The sequence below is a fragment of the Triticum urartu genome, chromosome 6A (genome assembly GCF_056163025.1).
Source record: "Triticum urartu cultivar PI428250 chromosome 6A, HENAU_Tu73, whole genome shotgun sequence".
Classification (NCBI taxonomy): Eukaryota; Viridiplantae; Streptophyta; class Magnoliopsida; order Poales; family Poaceae; genus Triticum; species Triticum urartu.
Genome location: NC_141878.1, coordinates 64,878,068 through 64,900,957, shown reverse-complemented (window position 1 = coordinate 64,900,957; position 22,890 = coordinate 64,878,068).

Sequence of the window (22,890 nt, the reverse complement as noted above, 5' to 3'; positions counted from 1 at the left end):
CAAGTGTTGATGGTCAATAAAACCACTAAGTTCAAGAAGGGCAAGGGTAAAAAGAACTTCAAGAAGGACGGCAAGGGAGTTGCCGCGCCCGACAAGCAAGCTGCCGGGAAGAAGCCAAAGAATGGACCCAAGCCCGAGACTGAGTGCTTTTATTGCAAGGAAATTGGTCACTGGAAGCGGAACTTCCCCAAATACTTAGCGGACAAGAAGGCCGGCAAAACGAAAGGTATATGTGATATACATGTAATTGATGTGTACCTTACCAGTACTCGTAGTAGCTCCTGGGTTTTGATACCGGTGCCGTTGCTCATATTTGTAACTCACAGCAGGAGCTGCGGAATAAACGGAGAATGGCGAAGGACGAGGTGACGATGCGCGTCGGGAATGGTTCCAAGGTCGATGTGATCGCTGTCGGCACGCTACCTCTACATTTACCTATGGGATTAGTTTTGAACCTCAATAATTGTTATTTAGTGCCAAGTTTGAGCATGAAAATTGTATCAGGATCTCGTTTAATTCGAGATGGCTACTCATTTAAATCCGAGAATAATGGTTGTTCTATTTATATGAGAGATATGTTTTATGGTCATGCTCCGATGGTGAATGGTTTATTCTTTATGAATCTCGAGCGTAATGCTACACATATTCATAGTGTAAGTACCAAAAGATGTAAGATTGATAATGATAGTCCCACATACTTGTGGCACTGCCGCCTTGGTCACATAGGTGTCAAACGCATGAAGAAGCTCCATGCTGATGGACTTTTAGAGTCTCTTGATTATGAATCGTTTGACACGTGCGAACCATGCCTCATGGGTAAAATTACCAAGGCTCCGTTCTCTGGAACAACGGAGCGAGCAACCAACTTATTGGAAATCATACATACTGATGTGTGCGGTCCAATGAGTGTTGAGGCTCGCGGTGGCTATCGTTATGTTCTCACCCTCACTGATGACTTGAGTAGATATGGGTATGTCTACTTAATGAAACACAAGTCTGAGACCTTTGAAAAGTTCAAGGAATTTCAGAGTGAAGTTGAGAATCAACGTGACAGGAAAATCAAGTTCCTACGATCAGATCGTGGAGGAGAATACTTGAGTCACGAGTTTGGTACACACTTAAGAAAATGTGGAATAGTTTCACAACTCACGCCGCCTGGAACACCTCAGCATAATGGTGTGTCCGAACGTCGTAATCGCACTCTATTAGATATGGTGTGATCTATGATGTCTCTTGCCGATTTACCACTATCTTTTTGGGGCTATGCTTTAGAGACTGCCGCATTCACTTTAAATAGGGCACCGTCGAAATCCGTTGAGACGACACCGTTTGAATTATGGTTTGGGAAGAAACCTAAGCTGTCATTTCTAAAAGTTTGGGGATGCGATGCTTATGTCAAGAAACTTCAACCTAAAAAGCTCGAACCCAAATCGGAAAAATGCGTCTTCATAGGATACCCTAAAGAAACTATTGGGTATATCTTCTACCTCAGATCCGAAGGCAAGATCTTTGTTGCCAAGAATGGATCCTTTCTAGAGAAAGAGTTTCTCTCGAAAGAAGTAAGAGGGAGGAAAGTAGAACTTGATGAAGTATTACCTCTTGAACTGGAAAATGGCGCAACTCAAGAAAATGTTCCTGAGGCGCCTGCACCGACTAGAGAGGAAGTTATTGATGATGATCAAGATACTTCTGATCAAGCTCCTACTGAAATTCGAAGGTCCACAAGGACATGTTCCGCACCAGAGTGGTACGGCAACCCTGTCTTGGAAATCATGTTGTTAGACAACGGTGAACCTTCGAACTATGAAGAAGGGATGGCGGGCCCGGATTCCGACAAATGGCTAGAAGCCATGAAATCCAAGATAGGATCCATGTATGAAAACGAAGTATGGACTTTGACTGACTTGCCCGTTGAACGGCGAGCCATAGAAAATAAATGGATCTTTAAGAAGAAGATAGACGCGGATGGTAATGTGACCATCTATAAAGCTCGGCTTGTCGCTAAGGGTTATCGACAAGTTCAAGGGGTTGACTACGATGAGACTTTCTCACCGGTAGCGAAGCTGAAGTCCGTCCGAATCATGTTAGCAATTGCCGCATTCTACGATTATGAGATATGGCAAATGGGCGTCAAAACGGCATTCCTTAATGGTTTCCTTAAGGAAGAGTTGTATATGATGCAACCGGAAGGTTTTGTCGATCCTAAGAATGCTGGCAAGGTGTGCAAGCTCCAACGCTCGATTTATGGGCTGGTGCAAGCATCTCAGAGTTGGAACATTCGCTTTGATGAGATGATCAAAGCGTTTGGGTTTACGCAGACTTATGGAGAAGCCTGCGTTTACAAGAAAGTGAGTGGGAGCTCTGTAGCATTTCTCATACTATATGTAGATGACATACTTTTGATGGGAAATGATATAGAACTCTTGGACAACATTAAGGCCTACTTGAATAAAAGTTTTTCAATGAAGTACCTTGGTGAAGCTGCTTATATATTAGGCATCAAGATCTATAGAGATAGATCAAGACGCCTCATAGGTCTTTCACAAAGCACATACCTTGATAAGATATTGAAGAAATTCAATATGGATCATTCTAAGAAGGGGTTCTTGCCTGTGTTACAAGGTGTGAAATTGAGCTCGGCTCAATGTCCGACCACGGCAGAAGATATAGAAGAAATGAGTGTCATCCCATATGCCTCAGCCATAGGTTCTATTATGTATGCCATGCTGTGTACCAGACCTGATGTAAACCTTGCCGTAAGTTTGGTAGGAAGGTACCAAAGTAATCCTGGCAAGGAACACTGGACAGCGGTCAAGAATATCCTGAAGTACCTGAAAAGGACAAAGGACATGTTTCTCGTTTATGGAGGTGACGAAGAGCTCGTCGTAAAGGGTTACGTCGACGCTAGCTTCGACACAGATCTGGATGACTCTAAGTCACAAACCGGATACGTGTATATTTTGAATGGTGGGGCAGTAAGTTGGTGCAGTTGCAAGCAAAGCGTCGTGGCGGGATCTACATGTGAAGCGGAGTACATGGCAGCCTCGGAGGCAGCACATGAAGCAATATGGGTGAAGGAGTTCATCACCGACCTAGGAGTCATACCCAATGCGTCGGGGCCAATCAAACTCTTTTGTGACAACACTGGAGCTATTGCTCTTGCAAAGGAGCCCAGGTTTCACAAGAAGACAAGGCACATCAAGCGTCGCTTCAACTCCATTCGTGAAAATGTTCAAGATGGAGACATAGAGATTTGTGAAGTACATACGGACCTGAATGTAGCAGATCCGTTGACTAAACCTCTCCCTAGAGCAAAACATGATCAACACCAGAATTCCATGGGTGTTCGATTCATCACAATGTAACTAGATTATTGACTCTAGTGCAAGTGGGAGACTGTTGGAAATATGCCCTAGAGGCAATAATAAAAGTATTATTATTATATTTCTTTGTTCATGATAATTGTCTTTATTCATGCTATAACTGTATTATCCGGAAATTGTAATACATGTGTGAATAATAGACACCAACATGTCCCTAGTAAGCCTCTAGTTGACTAGCTCGTTGATCAACAGATAGTCATGATTTCCTGACTATTGACATTGGATGTCATTGATAACGAGATCACATCATTAGGAGAATGATGTGATGGACAAGACCCAATCCTAAACATAGCACAAGATCGTATAGTTCGTTTGCTAGAGTTTTCCAATGTCAAGTATCTTTTCCTTAGACCATGAGATCGTGTAACTCCCGGATACCGTAGGAGTGATTTGGATGTGCCAAACGTCACAACGTAACTGGGTGACTATAAAGGTATACTACGGGTATCTCCGAAAGTGTCTGTTGGGTTGACATGGATCAAGACGGGGATTTGTCACTCCGTATGACGGAGAGGTATCACTGGGCCCACTCAGTAATGCATCATCATAATGAGCTCAAAGTGACCAAGTGTTTGGTCACGGGATCATGCATTATGGTACGAGTAAAGTGACTTGCTGGTAACGAGATTGAACGAGGTATTGGGATACCGACGATCGAATCTCGGGCAAGTAACATATCGATTGACAAAGGGAATTGTATACGGGGTTGTTTGAATCCTCGACATCGTGGTTCATCCGATGAGATCATCGAGGAGCATGTGGGAGCCAACATGGGTATCCAGATCCCACTGTTGGTTATTGACCGGAGAGCGATCTCGGTCATGTCTACATGTCTCCCGAACCCGTAGGGTCTACACACTTAAGGTTCGGTGACGCTAGGGTTGTAGGGATATGTATATGCAGTAACCCGAATGTTGTTCGGAGTCCCGGATGAGATCCCGGACGTCACGAGGAGTTCCGGAATGGTCCGGAGGTAAAGAATTATATATAGGAAGTACTATTTCAGCCATCGGGACAAGTTTCGGGGTTATCGGTATTGTACCGGGACCACCGGAAGGGTCCCGGGGGTCCACCGGGTGGGGCCACCTGTCCCGGGGGTCCACCGGGTGGGGCCACCTGTCCCGGGGGGCCACATGGGCTGTAGGGGGTGCGCCTTGGCCTACATGGGCCAAGGGCACCAGCCCCAAGAGGCCCATGCGCCTAGGGTTTCAAGGAGGAAGAGTCCTAGGAGGGGAAGGCACCTCCTAGGTGCCTTGGGGGGGAGGTAAACCCCCCTTGGCCGCCGCCCCACCCTAGGAGATTGGATCTCCTAGGGACGTTGCCCCCCCCCTTGGCCCTCCTATATATAGTGGGGGAAGGAGGGCTTTCATGACACGCCTTTGGTTGCCTCCTTTTCCCTCTCCAACACCTCCTCCTCCTCCATAGCGCTTGGCGAAGCCCTAACGGAGTACTGCAGCTCCATCATCACCACGCCGTCGTGCTGCTGCTGGTGCCATCTCCCTCAACCTCTCCTTCCCCCTTGCTGGATCAAGAAGAAGGAGACGTGGCTGTTCCGTACGTGTGTTGTGAAGGAAATATGCCCTAGAGGCAATAATAAAGTTATTATTTATTTCCTTATAATCATGATAAATGTTTATTATTCATGCTAGATTTGTATTAACCGGAAACATAATACATGTGTGAATACATAGACAAACAAAGTGTCACTAGTATGCCTCTACTTGACTAGTTCATTAATCAAAGATGGTTATGTTTCCTAACCATGAACAATGAGTTGTTATTTGATTAACAAGGTCACATCATTAATTGAATGATCTGATTGACATGACCCATTCCATTAGCTTAGCACCCGATCGTTTAGTATGTTGCTATTGCTTTCTTCATGACTTATACATGTTCCTATGACTATGAGATTATGCAACTCCCGTTTGCCGGAGGAACACTTTGGGTGCTACCAAACGTCACAACGTAACTGGGTGATTATAAAGGAGCATTATAGGTGTCTCCAAAGGTAGATGTTGGGTTGGCGTATTTCGAGATTAGGATTTGTCACTCCGATTGTCGGAGAGGTATCTCTGGGCCCTCTCGGTAATGCACATCACATAAGCCTTGCAAGCACTGCAACTAATATGTTAGTTGTGAGATGATGTATTACAGAACGAGTAAAGAGACTTGCCGATAACGAGATTGAACTAGGTATTGGATACCGACGATCGAATCTCGGGCTAGTAACATACCGATGACAAAGGGAACAACGTATGTTGTTATGCGGTCTGACCGATAAAGATCTTCGTAGAATATGTAGGAGCCAATATGGGCATCCAGGTCCCGCTATTGGTTATTGACCGGAGACATGTCTCGGTCATGTCTACATTGTTCTCGAACCCGTAGGGTCCGCACGCTTAAGGTTACGATGACAGTTATATTATGAGTTTATGCATTTTGATGTACCGAAGGTTGTTCGGTGTCCCGGATGTGATCACGGACATGACGAGGAGTCTCGAAATGGTCGAGACGTAAAGATTGATATATTGGAAGCCTATGTTTGGACATCGGAAGTGTTCCGGACGAAATCGGGATTTTACCGGGTTACCGGGAGGTTACCGGAACCCCCCGGGAGCCATATGGGCCTTCATGGGCCTTAGTGGAAAGGAGAAAGGGGCAGCCCAAGGTGGCTGCGCCACTTCCCCCTCCCCTAGTCCTATTAGGACTAGGAGAAGGTGGCCGGCCCCCCTCTCCCTCTTTCCCCCTTTGGGGAATCCTAGTTGGAATAGGATTGGAGGGGAGTCCTACTCCCGGAAGGAGTAGGACTCCTCCTGCGCCTCCCTCCTTGGCCGGCCAGCCTCCCCCCTCTGCTCCTTTATATACGGAGGCAGGGGACACCTCTAGACACACAAGTTGATCCACGTGATCTATTCCTTAGCCGTGTGCGGTGCCCCCTGCCACCATATTCCTCGATAACACTGTAGCGGAGTTTAGGCGAAGCCCTGCTGCTGTAGTACATCAAGATCGTCACCACGCCGTCGTGCTGACGGAACTCTTCCTCGACACTTTGCCGGATCGGAGTCCGGGGATCGTCATCGAGCTGAACGTGTGCTCGAACTCGGAGGTGCCGTAGTTTCGGTACTTGATCGGTTGGATCGTGAAGACGTACGACTACTTCCTCTATGTTGTGTGATCGCTTCCGCAGTCGGTCTGCGTTGGGTACGTAGACAACACTCTCCCCCTCGTTGCTATGCATCACATGATCTTGCGTGTGTGTAGGAAATTTTTTGAAATTACTACGAAACCCAACAGTGGCATCCGAGCCTAGGTTATTTATGTTGATGTTATATGCACGAGTAGAACACAAGTGAGTTGTGGACGATACAAGTCATACTGCCTACCAGCATGTCATACTTTGGTTCAGCGGTATTGTTGGACGAGACGACCCGGACCAACATTACGCGTACGCTTACGCGAGACTGGTTCTCCCGACGTGCTTGGCACACAGGTGGCTTGCGGGCGACTGTCTCTCCAACTTTAGTTGAACCAAGTATGGCTACGCCCGGTCCTTGCGAAGGTTAAAATGGAGTCTATTTGACAAACTATCGTTGTGGTTTTGATGCGTAGGTGAGATTGGTTCTTACTTAAGCCCGTAGCAGCCACGTAAAACTTGCAACAACAAAGTAGAGGACGTCTAACTTGTTTTTTCGGGGCATGTTGTGATGTGATATGGTCAAGACATGATGCTGAATTTTATTGTATGAGATGATCATGTTTTGTAACCGAGTTATCGGCAACTGGCAGGAGCCATATGGTTGTCGCTTTATTGTATGCAATGCAATCACGATGTAATGCTTTACTTTATTACTGAACGGTAGTGATAGTCGTGGAAGCATAAGATTGGCGAGACGACAACGATGCTACGATGGAGATCAAGGTGTCACGCCGGTGACGATGGTGGTCATGACGGTGCTTCGGAGATGGAGATCACAAGCACAAGATGATGATGGCCATATCATATCACTTATATGTATTGCATGTGATGTTTATCTTTTTATGCATCTTATCTTGCTTTGATTGACGGTAGCATTATAAGATGATCTCTCACTAAATTATCAAGAAGTGTTCTCCCTGAGTATGCACCGTTGCGAAAGTTCTTCGTGCTGAGACACCACGTGATGATCGGGTGTGATAGGCTCTACGTTCAAATACAACGGGTGCAAAACAGTTGCACACGTGGAATACTCAGGTTATACTTGACGAGCCAAGCATATACAGATATGGCCTCGGAACACGGAGACCGAAAGGTCGAGCGTGAATCATATAGTAGATATGATCAACATAATGATGTTCACCAATGAAACTACTCCATCTCACGTGATGATCGGACATGGTTTAGTTGATTTGGATCACGTGATCACTTAGAGGATTAGAGGGATGTCTATCTAAGTGGGAGTTCTTAAGTAATATGATTAACTGAACTTAAATTTATCATGAACTTAGTACCTGATAGTATCTTGCTTGTTTATGTTGATTGTAGATAGATGGCTCGTGCTGTTGTTCCGTTGAATTTTAATGCGTTCCTTGAGAAAGCAAAGTTGAAAGATGATGGTAGCAATTACACGGACTGGGTCCGTAACTTGAGGATTATCCTCATTGCTGCACAGAAGAATTACGTCCTGGAAGCACCGCTGGGTGCCAGGCCTGCTGCTGGAGCAACACCAGATGTTATGAACGTCTGGCAGAGCAAAGCTGATGACTACTCGATAGTTCAGTGTGCCATGCTTTACGGCTTAGAATCGGGACTTCAACGACGTTTTGAACGTCATGGAGCATATGAGATGTTCCAGGAGTTGAAGTTGATATTTCAAGCAAATGCCCGGATTGAGAGATATGAAGTCTCCAATAAGTTCTATAGCTGCAAGATGGAAGAGAACAGTTCTGTCAGTGAGCATATACTCAAAATGTCTGGGTATAATAATCACTTGATTCAATTGGGAGTTAATCTTCCAGATGATTGCGTCATTGACAGAATTCTCCAATCACTGCCACCAAGCTATAAGAGCTTCGTGATGAACTATAATATGCAAGGGATGAACAAGACTATTCCCGAGCTCTTCGCGATGCTGAAAGCTGCGGAGGTAGAAATCAAGAAAGAGCATCAAGCGTTGATGGTCAACAAGACCACTAGTTTCAAGAAAAAGGGCAAAGGAAAGAAGAAGGGGAACTTCAAGAAGAACGGCAAGCGAGTTGCTGCTCAAGAGAAGAAACCCAAGTCTGGACCTAAGCCTGAAACTGAGTGCTTTTACTGCAAGCAGACTGGTCACTGGAAGCGGAACTGCCCCAAGTATTTGGCGGATAAGAAGGATGGCAAGGTGAACAAAGGTATATGTGATATACATGTTATTGATGTGTACCTTACTAATGCTCGCAGTAGCACCTGGGTATTTGATACTGGTTCTGTTGCTAATATTTGCAACTCGAAACAGGGGCTACAGATTAAGCGAAGATTGGCAAAGGACGAGGTGACGATGCGCGTGGGAAACGGTTCCAAAGTCGATGTGATCGCGGTCGGCACGCTACCTCTACATCTACCTTCGGGATTAATATTAGACCTAAATAATTGTTATTTGGTGCCAGCGTTGAGCATGAAAATTATATATGGATCTTGTTTAATGCGAGATGGTTATTCATTTAAATCAGAGAATAATGGTTGTTCTATTTATATGAGTAATATCTTTTATGGTCATGCACCCTTGAAGAGTGGTCTATTCTTATTGAATCTCGATAGTAGTAATACACATATTCATAATGTTGAAACCAAAAGATGCAGAGTTGATAATGAAAGTGCAACTTATTTGTGGCACTGTCGTTTAGGTCATATCGGTATAAAGCGCATGAAGAAACTCCATATTGATGGACTTTTGGAACCACTTGATTATGAATCACTTGGTACTTGCGAACCGTGCCTCATGGGCAAGATGACTAAAACACCGTTCTCCGGTACTATGGAGAGAGCAACAGATTTGTTGGAAATCATACATACCGATGTATGTGGTCCGATGAATATTGAGGCTCGTGGCGGATATCGTTATTTTCTCACCTTCACAGATGATTTAAGCAGATATGGGTATATCTACTTAATGAAACATAAATCTGAAACATTTGAAAAGTTCAAAGAATTTCAGAGTGAAGTTGAAAATCATCGTAACAAGAAAATAAAGTTTCTACGATCTGATCGTGGAGGAGAATATTTGAGTTACGAGTTTGGTGTACATTTGAAAAACTGTGGAATAGTTTCGCAACTCACGCCACCTGGAACACCACAGCGTAATGGTGTGTCCGAACATCGTAATCGTACTCTACTAGATATGGTGCGATCTATGATGTCTCTTACTGATTTACCGCTATCATTTTGGGGATACGCTCTAGAGACGGCCGCATTCACGTTAAACAGGGCACCATCAAAATCCGTTGAGACGACGCCTTATGAACTATGGTTTGGCAAGAAACCAAAGTTGTCGTTTCTGAAAGTTTGGGGCTGCGATGCTTATGTGAAAAAGCTTCAACCTGATAAGCTCGAACCCAAATCGGAGAAATGTGTCTTCATAGGATATCCAAAGGAAACTATTGGATACACCTTCTATGACAGATCTGAAGGCAAGACTTTTGTTGCTAAATTCGGAAACTTTCTTGAGAAGGAGTTTCTCTCGAAAGAAGTGAGTGGGAGAAAAGTAGAACTTGACGAGGTAACTGTACCTGCTCCCTTGTTGGAAAGTAGTACATCACAAAAAATTGTTTCTGCGACACCTACACCAATAAGTGAGGAAGTTAATGATAATGATCATGAAACTTCAGAACAAGATACTACTGAACCTCGTAGAACAACCAGAGTAAGATCCGCACCAGAGTGGTACGGTAATCCAGTTCTGGAAGTCATGCTACTAGATCATGATGAACCTACGAACTATGAAGAAGCGATGGTGAGCCCAGATTCCACAAAGTGGCTTGAAGCCATGAAATCTGAGATGGGATCCATGTATGAGAACAAAGTATGGACTTTGGTTGACTTGCCCGATGATCGGCAAGCAATTGAGAATAAATGGATCTTTAAGAAGAAGACTGACGCTGATGGTAATGTTACTGTCTACAAAGCTCGACTTGTTGCAAAAGGTTTTCGACAAGTTCAAGGGATTGACTACGATGAGACCTTCTCACCCGTAGCGATGCTGAAGTCCGTCCGAATCATGTTAGCGATTGCCGCATTTTATGATTATGAAATTTGGCAGATGGATGTCAAAACTGCATTCCTGAATGGATTTTTGGAAGAAGAGTTGTATATGATGCAGCCGGAAGGTTTTGTCGATCCAAAGGGAGCTAACAAAGTGTGCAAGCTCCAGCGATCCATTTATGGACTGGTGCAAGCCTCTCGGAGTTGGAATAAACGTTTTGATAGTGTGATCAAAGCATTTGGTTTTATACAGACTTTCGGAGAAGCCTGTATTTACAAGAAAGTGAGTGGGAGCTCTGTAGCATTTCTGATATTATATGTGGATGACATATTGCTAATTGGAAATGATATAGAATTTCTGGATAGCATAAAGGGATACTTGAATAAAAGTTTTTCAATGAAAGACCTCGGTGAAGCTGCTTACATATTAGGCATTAAGATCTATAGAGATAGATCAAGACGCTTAATTGGACTTTCACAAAGCACATACGTTAACAAAATTTTGAAGAAGTTCAAAATGGATCAAGCAAAGAAAGGGTTCTTGCCTGTGTTACAAGGTGTGAAATTGAGTAAGACTCAATGCCCGACCAGTGCAGAAGGTAGAGAGAATATGAAAGATGTTCCCTATGCATCAGCCATAGGATCTATCATGTATGCAATGTTGTGTACCAGACCTGATGTGTGCCTTGCTATAAGTTTAGCAGGGAGGTACCAAAGTAATCCAGGAATGGATCACTGGACAGCGGTCAAGAACATCCTGAAATACCTGAAAAGGACTAAGGATATGTTTCTCGTATATGGAGGTGACAAAGAGCTCACCGTAAAAGGTTACGTTGATGCAAGCTTTGACACTGATCCGGACGATTCTAAATCGCAAACCGGATACGTGTTTACATTAAACGGTGGAGCTGTCAGTTGGTGCAGTTCTAAACAAAGCGTCGTAGCGGGATCTACATGTGAAGCGGAGTACATAGCTGCTTCGGAAGCACCGAACGAAGGAGTCTGGATGAAGGAGTTCATATCCGATCTAGGTGTCATACCTAATGCATCGGGTCCAATGAAAATCTTTTGTGACAACACTGGTGCAATTGCCTTGGCAAAGGAATCCAGATTTCACAAAAGGACCAAACACATCAAGAGACGCTTCAATTCCATCCGGGATCTAGTCCAGGTGGGAGACATAGAGATTTGCAAGATACATATGGATCTGAATATTGCAGACCCGTTGACTAAGCCTCTTCCACGAGCAAAACATGATCAGCACCAAAGCTCCATGGGTGTTAGAATCATTACAGTGTAATCTAGATTATTGACTCTAGTGCAAGTGGGAGACTGAAGGAAATATGCCCTAGAGGCAATAATAAAGTTATTATTTATTTCCTTATAATCATGATAAATGTTTATTATTCATGCTAGAATTGTATTAACCGGAAACATAATACATGTGTGAATACATAGACAAACAAAGTGTCACTAGTATGCCTCTACTTGACTAGCTCGTTAATCAAAGATGGTTATGTTTCCTAACCATGAACAATGAGTTGTTATTTGATTAACAAGGTCACATCATTAATTGAATGATCTGATTGACATGACCCATACCATTAGCTTAGCACCCGATCGTTTAGTATGTTGCTATTGCTTTCTTCATGACTTATACATGTTCCTATGACTATGAGATTATGCAACTCCCGTTTGCCGGAGGAACACTTTGGGTGCTACCAAACGTCACAACGTAACTGGGTGATTATAAAGGAGCATTACAGGTGTCTCCAAAGGTAGATGTTGGGTTGGCGTATTTCGAGATTAGGATTTGTCACTCCGATTGTCGGAGAGGTATCTTTGGGCCCTCTCGGTAATGCACATCACATAAGCCTTGCAAGCACTGCAACTAATATGTTAGTTGTGAGATGATGTATTACGGAACGAGTAAAGAGACTTGCCGATAACGAGATTGAACTAGGTATTGGATACCGACGATCGAATCTCGGGCTAGTAACATACCGATGAAAAAGGGAACAACGTATGTTGTTATGCGGTCTGACCGATAAAGATCTTCGTAGAATATGTAGGAGCCAATATGGGCATCCAGGTCCCGCTATTGGTTATTGACCAGAGACATGTCTCGGTCATGTCTACATTGTTCTCGAACCCGTAGGGTCCGCACGCTTAAGGTTACGATGACAGTTATATTATGAGTTTATGCATTTTGATGTACCGAAGGTTGTTCGGTGTCCCAGATGTGATCACAGACATGACGAGGAGTCTCGAAATGGTCGAGACGTAAAGATTGATATATTGGAAGCCTATGTTTGGACATCGGAAGTGTTCCGGGTGAAATCGGGATTTTACCGGGTTACTGGGAGGTTACCGGAACCCCCCGGGAGCCATATGGGCCTTCATGGGCCTTAGTGGAAAGGAGAAAGGGGCATCCCAAGGTGGCTGCGCCACTTCCCCCTCCCCTAGTCCTATTAGGACTAGGAGAAGGTGGCCGGCCCCCCTCTCCCTCTTTCCCCCTTTGGGGAATCCTAGTTGGAATAGGATTGGAGGGGAGTCCTACTCCCGGAAGGAGTAGGACTCCTCCTGCGCCTCCCTCCTTGGCCGGCCAGCCTCCCCCCTCTACTCCTTTATATATGGAGGCAGGGGACACCTCTAGACACACAAGTTGATCCACGTGATCTATTCCTTAGCCGTGTGCGGTGCCCCCTGCCACCATATTCCTCGATAACACTGTAGCGGAGTTTAGGCGAAGCCCTGCTGCTGTAGTACATCAAGATCGTCACCACGCCGTCGTGCTGACGGAACTCTTCCTCGACACTTTGCTGGATCGGAGTCCGGGGATCGTCATCGAGCTGAACGTGTGCTCGAACTCGGAGGTGCCATAGTTTCGGTACTTGATCGGTTGGATCGTGAAGACGTACGACTACTTCCTCTACGTTGTGTGATCGCTTCCGCAGTCGGTCTGCGTTGGGTACGTAGACAACACTCTCCCCCTCGTTGCTATGCATCACATGATCTTGCGTGTGCGTAGGAAATTTTTTGAAATTACTACGAAACCCAACATGTTGAACGCGGAGGTGCCGTCCGTTCGGTGCTAGGATCTTCGGTGATTCGAATCACGTCGAGTACGACTCCCTCATCCACGTTCTTTGAACGCTTCCGCTCGCGATCTACAAGGTACGTAGATGCATCTAATCACTCGTTGCTAGATGAACTCCTAGACGGATCTTGGTGAAACCGTAGGAAATTTTTTGTTTTCTGCAACGTTCTCCAACAATAATAATAATCATAATCATCATACGTCACAAGTCATGATTAATGTTATAGTTTAGTAGTTTCCCCTCCGAAGACCGACACTAAGACCGACACTTGACCCATCCCAGACTGTAGTCCTTAACCATGGACACGGCTATTCGAATAGGTTTAATATCTCTGCAGAGGGTGTACTCTTTACCCACGAGTAACGGATTTCTTTAGTCCATCGGAACTAATTCCGTCTACGGTCTTTTAGTCGAAAACACGCCTGACTTGCACACACCAGCTTAACTTTACTCGTGTCTGGAATCACCCACGACACCTGTTAAGCAAAACTCTAAGTGGGGAGGCTACAACCTCGCGTAGCATGGGATCAAATTTCTATCGCGCGCTCTAAGGGGTGCCCCCCTCTCGGTCCCAACCGGAAACACCCATGCCCCCGGACCAAGTGGCATGCCTACCGGCTGGAGTCGGTATCTTCCACTATGGCCTCTCTGTACGGTGTGTGCTAGACAGGGGTTGACAACTTACTGAACCGTACCCTACCTACGGCAGGGACAAGGCAGCACGAAACAAGTATGGGGGTTACTGGAACAAGACTTGATCTACGGCCGACTCAGGAGGCTTAAGTTTTTCCTGCATGATTAGTATAACAAATATGTTTCAATCCAACAGACAGTATCACTACTCATCATACCTCATCTTGCCATACCGGACACAACCGTCCCGATGGGGAACCAGAGATAAGCTCATGTCTACCCAAGACAGAGACTTTCTCGGCTTCCTTCCGGTAAGCAAAAAAGGCATGTGAGAATGATTACGATCGCAAACATATCAAGCTCCAATAGCATGAGGTCACCAGTACGCAAGTATGATCATACTCTCACAAAAAAAGTAACGGATACTCCGTGTCACGGTGGTGTTGTAACTGTATCAAACAACACACAATAATATTATACCAGAGTTCAAAAATGCTTGCCTTCAAGTTGTGGAGAGGCAGGGTGCATTCCAAAACTTTTTGAAAGTTTTGTCCTTCTTCAAACTCCTATTTTTGAAAATATTCAAATAACACATACTTTGAAAACAGTACAAACAGGTTGTTTGAATTTTTTTGAAATAAATATGAAAATAAACTAGACAATATTTGGGAAACAACAGAAAAAGAATACAAGTCATTTGGATTTATATATAAAAAGTTATAGCCAGTCAAAGTTTAGTCAAATTCTGTTTTTAAAATAAAATAGAAAAAGGAAACATTTCAAATAAGAATACGCTTTCGGGCAGAGGAGACGTACTTTGGTTGATTGCGCTTTCACTTAAAACCACGCGGGCGGGGCTGGGTCGCTGACAGTGGGTCCAGGGGGCCCACTGGTCAGGTTTGACCAGTCGCCGCGCCTCTTCTCCCTCCTCTGTCCGAGCGGGGCGTGGCTCCGGCGATGCTCGCCGGCGAACGGCGGCACCGTTCGAGAAAATGAGGCCATCAACGGGCTCAAGGGGCCAAGGAGGTCCCTTCGGTGGTCGCTAGGGTCCCTGGGGTGGACGCAGTCGCCGCCGGCGAGCTTCGCAGCGGGCGGTGGCTGTCGGGCAGAGTGGGTTCTTGCCTCCGGCGGTTCCTGATCAAAATTGAGTAGGGGGATGGATTCACGAGATGAAGAGAGGGCTTCTAGTGAAGAGAGTGGAGAGGGGGAGGCCCTGGTGGTGCCGGAATGGTCGAGATAGTGGCGGCGGCTGTGGTTGCCGGAGAAGAAGAAGAAGACGACCATCTCCGGTCCTTCTACTGCTACGGGAGGATCAGTGAGGGAGTGAGAGAGGTTGCTTGAGGGTTTGGCGAGCTCGGGGGTTCCTTAAATAGCGATCGGGGTCGGTTCCGACGGTGGCCGTGGATAAAATCGCCGGCGACCGTCATTCTGTAGCAGAGGGACGTGGTGGCGACGAGTGCTTGCGGACAAGCTTGCGGATGAGCTTGAGCTGCTCAAGGGGGCAGCTGGCGAGCAGAGGTGGCTCGGGCGGCGCCGTCCATGGCAGAGGTTGCTGTGGCCGCCCGCTAGCCGCCGTGGCCGACCTGACGGCGGCACCGTGGAGCTCCAGGGGCAGCTCTGCAACACGGGAGGGGTCGGGTGCGTCGACTGGGAGAGGGGAAGGGCTAGAACGGGCGCGGGGCGTCGGCAGCGGGACGCGACGGCTCGGTGCGCGTGCGTGCAAAACGTGCGCTCTGGGCGCGCCCAGAGCGTGCACGCCAAGCGTTCGGCGAAATGCCAGGGCATGCTAGGTGGCTTGCGTGGAGCTGGGGATTAGCAGGTCTAGGCTAGGGTTTGCAAGGAGATCAGTGGACAAGCTTGTTGGGTCAGAGGATCAAGTTCACAATGCAAACCAAAATTCATGCCAAATCTGCTCATGCACTCAAGGTGTTTGCCAGAATGCCAGTGGCATCTAGGCAACTCTTGGGGTGGCCCAAATTTCCAGATTGGGGTCTCTCTAGATGATACAGAGGGTGGTGAGGTTAGTTTGTCAAAAGCAAAAACTTCTTCATGCAAGTTTTGCAAATCTACAGTTTTGGACAGAAAGAAAAAGGCATGTTTGCATGCATTTAAAATCCTCCAATGAGTCCACTCTCCTGGACTTAAGGGTTTTGTAGCATGGGCTATAAGTAGGAAAAAGCTCAAGGGCACTAGAGCAACATTAAATAGGGATGCAGTAGAAATCAGCAAGCTGGACCAGAATGAAAAAGAGGTTGATTCACTCAAATTTTACAAAGAACATCAATGGGTTTTTGCATAAAGTTGAATAATATAGTCCTATGAACATCCTATAATTTTGGTGGAAGCTAGAAAGAAATATTTAAATGGGTTGTAGTGCAATACTGCCATCTGGACTAGTTTTGAAAAATTGGTGTAGAGCTCAAAATATTAAATGAATGAAATATATTTTCGCATAAAAGTGATTTAAAAACATCACATGACATCTCCAAATTTTGGTGAAAATTTTAAATAAATTTATCAAGTGGTTGTAGTTCAAAAAGAGCTCCAAAACTAATGAAAAATCATTTTAAGGAATAAAGCTCAGAGAGAAATAATTATGCAAGTAAATCCCACTGATAATAGAAATGTTTTTCTTGAAAGGGCAAACAAGTCCAATAATATATTTGGAAAGTTTTTCACTTGAGGTAAAAACTCCATGATAATAAGGAAAAGAATGGCTCTGAAATCAAAAGGAAATCCAGAAAATAAGAGTTTAAATTTCTTGGCAAAATTTTAATTAATAAAACAAGGTTAAAATTTTGGGATGTCACAAAGACTACCACCCCATCATTCTCCGAGGTGAAGGCCCTGACCAACGCATCGACATGATCCTCTACCCAACACGCCAAGTCGCCCCGGACGGCAATGGGCACAGGAGCAATGGCGGCGTCAAAGTCGAAGTTGGGGTCGGCATTCAGGAGGTGGCTGAAGACACGGGAGAAGGCGCGCTGAAGCAGGCCACGAACCCTCTCCTCCACAAGCTGCCGAGCTCTGGCAGATTGAGCCTCCAGGCGCGTCACCACCTCAGTGAAGAAGGTCAGGTGGCTGGCATAGTCACTCGAGTGAGGGGTCGGGGCGTTCTCATCGCAGATGTAGCCCAGGGCAGCGTTGGCCTTGTTCCGAAGGTCTTGAAGCATAGGGGCATGCTCGCGCTCTAGCGTTCGGCATTAGAGCACTTCTTCTCTGTTTTGCTGACCGACGGCCTCGGCATCGTCTGAGGGAGTCCTGGATTAGGGGGTGTTCGGGTAGCCGGACTATACCTTCAGCTGGACTCCAGGACTATGAAGATACAAGATTGAAGACTTCGTCCCGTGTCCGGATGGGACTTTCCTTGGCATGGAAGGCAAGCTTGGCGATGCGGATATTCAAGATCTCCTACTATTGTAACCGACTCTGTGTAACCCTAACCCTATCCGGTGTCTATATAAACCGGAGGGTTGTAGTCCGTAGGACATCAACTCCATATACAACAATCATACCATAGGCTAGCTTCTAGGGTTTAGCCTCCTTGATCTCGTGGTAGATCTACTCTTGTACTACCCATATCATCAATATTAATCAAGCAGGAGTAGGGTATTACCTCCATCGAGAGGGCCCGAACCTGGGTAAAAACATCGTGTCCCTTGTCTCCTATTACCATCCGGCCTTGACGCATAGTTCGGGACCCCCTACCCGAGATCCGCCAGTTTTGACACCGACATTGGTGCTTTCATTGAGAGTTCCTCTGTGTCGTCGCCTTTAGGCCCGATGGCTCCTTTGATCTTCAACAACGATGCGGTCCAGGGTGAGACTTTTCTCCCCGGACGGATCTTCGTCTTCGACGGCTTCGCACTGCGGGCCAATTCGCTTGGCCACCTGGAGCAGATCGAAAGCTACGCCCCTGGCCATCAAGTCAGGTTTGGAAGCCTAAATTACATGGCGGACATCCGCGGAGATTTGATCTTCGATGGATTCGAGCCACGACCAAGCGCGCCGCACTGTCTCGCGGGGCATGATCTAGCTCTGTCACCGAACAGTATCCCGGAGGCCGCAAACGCACCAGCTCTGACCCTTAATTCGGAGCCAGTTGTGTCAATCGAGGATGAGCGGTTGCGCGTCACCTCGGGGGCTGCGATCTCAAAGGCGATCGAGTCGAACACCGGCACCACAATCCGCGTGACTCACAACTCCAAGGATCCGGACTCCTCTCCGGACTCCGAACCCCCGCGCCCCTGCCGATCGAATCCGATTGGGCGCCAATAATGGAGTTCACCGCCGCGGACATCTTTCAGCACTCGCCTTTTGGCGATATCCTGAATTCTCTCAAGTCTCTCTCTCTATCAGGAGAGTCCTGGCCGAACTACGGTCAGCGAGGATGGGATACGGACGATGAAGAAATTCAAAGCCCACCCACCACCCACTCGGTAGCCACTATCGACAATTTAAACGACGTGCTGGAGATATCGACAGCATGGATGACATCGACAGCATGGATGACGATGCAGGAGATACCGATGAACCAACACCCATAGGGCATTGGACAGCCACCTCATCTCGCGATGTGTATATGGTGGATACCCCTAAAGGAAGAGACAACGAGGAAAAAGGGGATGGAACGGGAGATCGACCCCCCGAAAAGCAATCAAAGCGTCGGCGTAAACGCTGACCCAAGCCCCGCCTCGATAAAAACCCAGCCATAGAGCAGGACGAGCCGGTAGACAACGAGCAGGCCTTAGAGCAACCGTCCGAACAGGGCAACACGGATAGAGAAACTGAACATCCCTCCTCCGGCAAAAACGGCATTCCGGCCGACCTCACGCCGGATAAACCCATGGAGCAGAAGAATCTCCACAAGAGGCTCGTCGCAACTGCACGCAGCCTGAAAAAGCAGAAGCGGAAGCTAAAAACAGCGGAAGATGCACTCCGGATTAGATGGAGCAAACTAATCAATACCGTAGATAAATACGGCGACGGTCGCCGCACTAAAAGCTATCCGAAAAGAAAGCTACTGTCTGAATTCGACGAAGAGGCCCTAGAGCCCACGCATTCAAAAAATGAGAATGCCACACGGTCGGATAAATGACCCCATAAAGCAGCAAGCGGCGCCGCACCTAAATCGACATGCGACCCACTTAAGGATTCGCATCATCGCCCAGTCAGGTCCATTTATGGGCCAAGAAAGAAAGCTCTCATAAGCAACGCTATGAAGCCATCATCAGAATCTGGCACACCCAAATACAGGGGTGCCGCACACCCCTTATGTTTCACCGATGAGGTCCTGGACTATGAATTTCCAGAAGGATTCAAACCCGTAAACATAGAGGCATATGATGGAACAACAGACCCTGGAGTCTGGATCGAGGATTATATCCTCCACATACACATGGCTAGAGGAGATGATCTCCACGCCATAAAGTATTTACCCCTTAAGCTTAAAGGGCCAGTCCGGCATTGGCTTAAAAGCCTCCATGAAAACACAATTGGAAGTTGGGAAGAGCTCGAGGATGCTTTCCGAGCAAATTTTCAAGGGACCTATGTCCGCCCTCCGGATGCAGACGATCTTAGTCACATAACTCAACAGCCCGGAGAATCAGCTCGGCAGTTCTGGAATAGATTCCTCACTAAAAAGAATCAGATAGTCGACTGTCCGGACGCCGAAGCCTTAGCAGCTTTCAGGCATAACGTCCGAGATGAATGGCTCGCCAGACACCTCGGCCAAGAAAAGCCAAGAACAATGGCCGCACTAACAAACCTCATGACCCACTTTTGTGCAGGAGAGGACAGCTGGTTGGCAAGGTGCAGCCCCAGCGACCCAAGTACATCCGAAACTAGGGATGGAAACAGAAAACCGCGACGCCACAAGGACCGTCGCCGGACTAAGGAAAAAAGTCCGAAGAGCACGGCAGTCAATGCCGGATTCAAAGGCTCACGATAAAATCAGACAAAACCGCCCCTCCAGGATAACAGGGACGATCCATCCAACTTAAATAAAATCCTGGACAGGATATGTCAGATACACAGCATTCCCGGGAAGGCTGCTAACCATACCCACAGAGATTGTTGGGTTTTCAAACAATCCGGCAGACTCAATGCCGAGCATAAGGGGCTCGACACACCAAGCGAAGACGAGGACGAACCCCAAAAGCAGAGCACCAGGAAACAAAAGAACTTCCCACAAGAAGTAAAAACAGTGAACTTACTTCACATAACAAAACATGCGGCCACCAGGTACGCACCACACGACCTATCCCCAAAGGGTCCCGCCACTGGTTGTCAAGACCAATCATCTTCGATCAGCTAGATTATTCTAGAAATATCAAGAATGCAGGCTGGACTGCCTTGATACTCGATCCAATAATTGGCGGACTCCAGTTTTCAAATGTCCTTATGGACGATGGCAGTGGGCTAAACCTGATATATCAGGATACAATCCATCACATGGGGATAAACCCAGCAAGAATCCGCCGCAGCAAAACCTCCTTTCAAGGGGTAACACCTGGTCCGGACACCCATTGTATGGGTTTTCTCCGGCTCGAAGTTATATTCGGCTCTGCCGATAACTTCCGCCGCGAAAGCTGACCTTCCATATCATCCCGTTCTCAAGTCGCTATCAAGCACTACTGGGACGCGAAGATTTCGCTCGCTTTAACGCAATACCACATTATGCATCTCTCACGCTTAAGATGCCCGGTCCACAAGGCATCATCTCTTTGAAGGGGAAGCACTAAAGTGCGCCTCCCCAAGCGGAGGACTGTGCGGCCGCTTTGACAGCCCCACAGTAAAATGGCCTCACCGGCCCAAAAAAAACTTCGAAATAGGTCATTAAAGACCACGAACGCGGATAGACGAGTTCGGAACAAAATCATCATTGATGCGGGCTTAGTGGCCATATACCCCCACTAGGGGCTCCATGCATATACAATAAGAGACAATAAAGCTCAATTTTATATATTGTACTTTATACTTTGTTTATTTTAAACTTTTGTTCGGCTCGACCCGTTTTCAACTCAGTTCCTCTCTTTTACAGATGAACGTCGTGCGGCGCCCGTCCAGGATATGGCACAACGGAGACACAGGCGCAGACGTGCAGTAGGGACCCGTCCTAAAGGATTCTTTTTAGATTAAGACCCTGCGTAAACCTTTTTTACTGTCTCTTGTTGCTACACATCCCCTGGTTTTTTCTGATATAACCAAGGAGGAGGCTGGCATCTTGGCATGTGGCCACGTCAGAATTTTTGCACGTACCTGGACACTAGGGGCTTTTTTAATAAAGAGTGTTGTTTCGCCCGCACTCATAAAGACCGAACACCTTAGGGAGTGTTCGGCGTCGCGAGTTTTGGCATTATATGCATCAGCTCCAAATCATGTCTTTGGTCAACTTTTGGGTTGCCCGGCTCCTGAGTTCGGCTTCCTTACGTTCCACTCTATCGGCCAAGGTAGCACCAGGAGAACTACTGCGATTGTGCCCCGGTTCGGCCGGGCGAGCACCTCAGTAGAGAAAGCCGAAAACTGACTGTCATGATGTAGCGTGAGACTGGTCAGCCACTCGATGGCCTATCGGAATCTATTGGATTCCTTCGCTTTAACGAAGGGCCGCTTCCCGGTCAGGCACATACGCGCCCCGAACTCGGGCGAGCGCAGTCGCCACCAAGGGGCTACCTAAATAGTCTCACTGTCAAGCTCCTATGGCTAAGTGAAAGTGTTAAAGCATTATAGTTCGTTTGCCTGGCCCGCTGCGCTATCACCTCCTTTGTAGGACCAAGACATTGGGTTAAGTGTGAAAATGCGTCTTCTGCGAGCACCCCCGCACTATGTGCGTGGGGGCTGAAGCCAACGACTGCCATCTTTCAGATTTTGTATATATCTTAAAACGGCCGCATAGGTGGTGTTCCCAATACTTGAAGGCACAAGTATAAAAAGGCCACTACATTTTATCAAAATATTACTTTACAATTACATGTGCTATCATAACATAGCATCTTTCGAGCACTGCGTCTCTATTACACGAGCGCCTTCAAGGACTTCCTGAAAATAGTGCTCGGAGGGTACTCGGCTTTTATCCGAATCTCGGGACGCAACAACAGTGGTCTCCATCTCTGCCCAGTATGTCTTGACACGGGCAAGAGCCATCCTTGCGCCCTCTATGCATGCTGACCTCTTCATTGCATTAATACGCGGCACCGCGTCAAGGAATTGCTACACTAAGCTGAAATAACTCTTTGGCTCCGATCTCCCCGGCCACAGATGACCCATGACGTACTTCATGGAGAGTCCGGACAACCTATTCAGTTCGGCCCATTGAGCCAAACGATCGTCCACTGCCAGTGGACGCTCTGGATTGTGAAACTGCGACCAGTAAAGCTTTTCCACTTCGCGATCTTTCTGATCTCGAAAGTGTTCGGTCGCATCAGCAGCACTCGCTGCCAAATCCAGATAGGTATCCTCCACACTCCACATCCGGTCCAACGGAGCAAACTTCGGATCGCAAAATTTCCTACGCAGCATAAAGGGCTTTCCAGCCGCAATCTGTTTGGCCTGA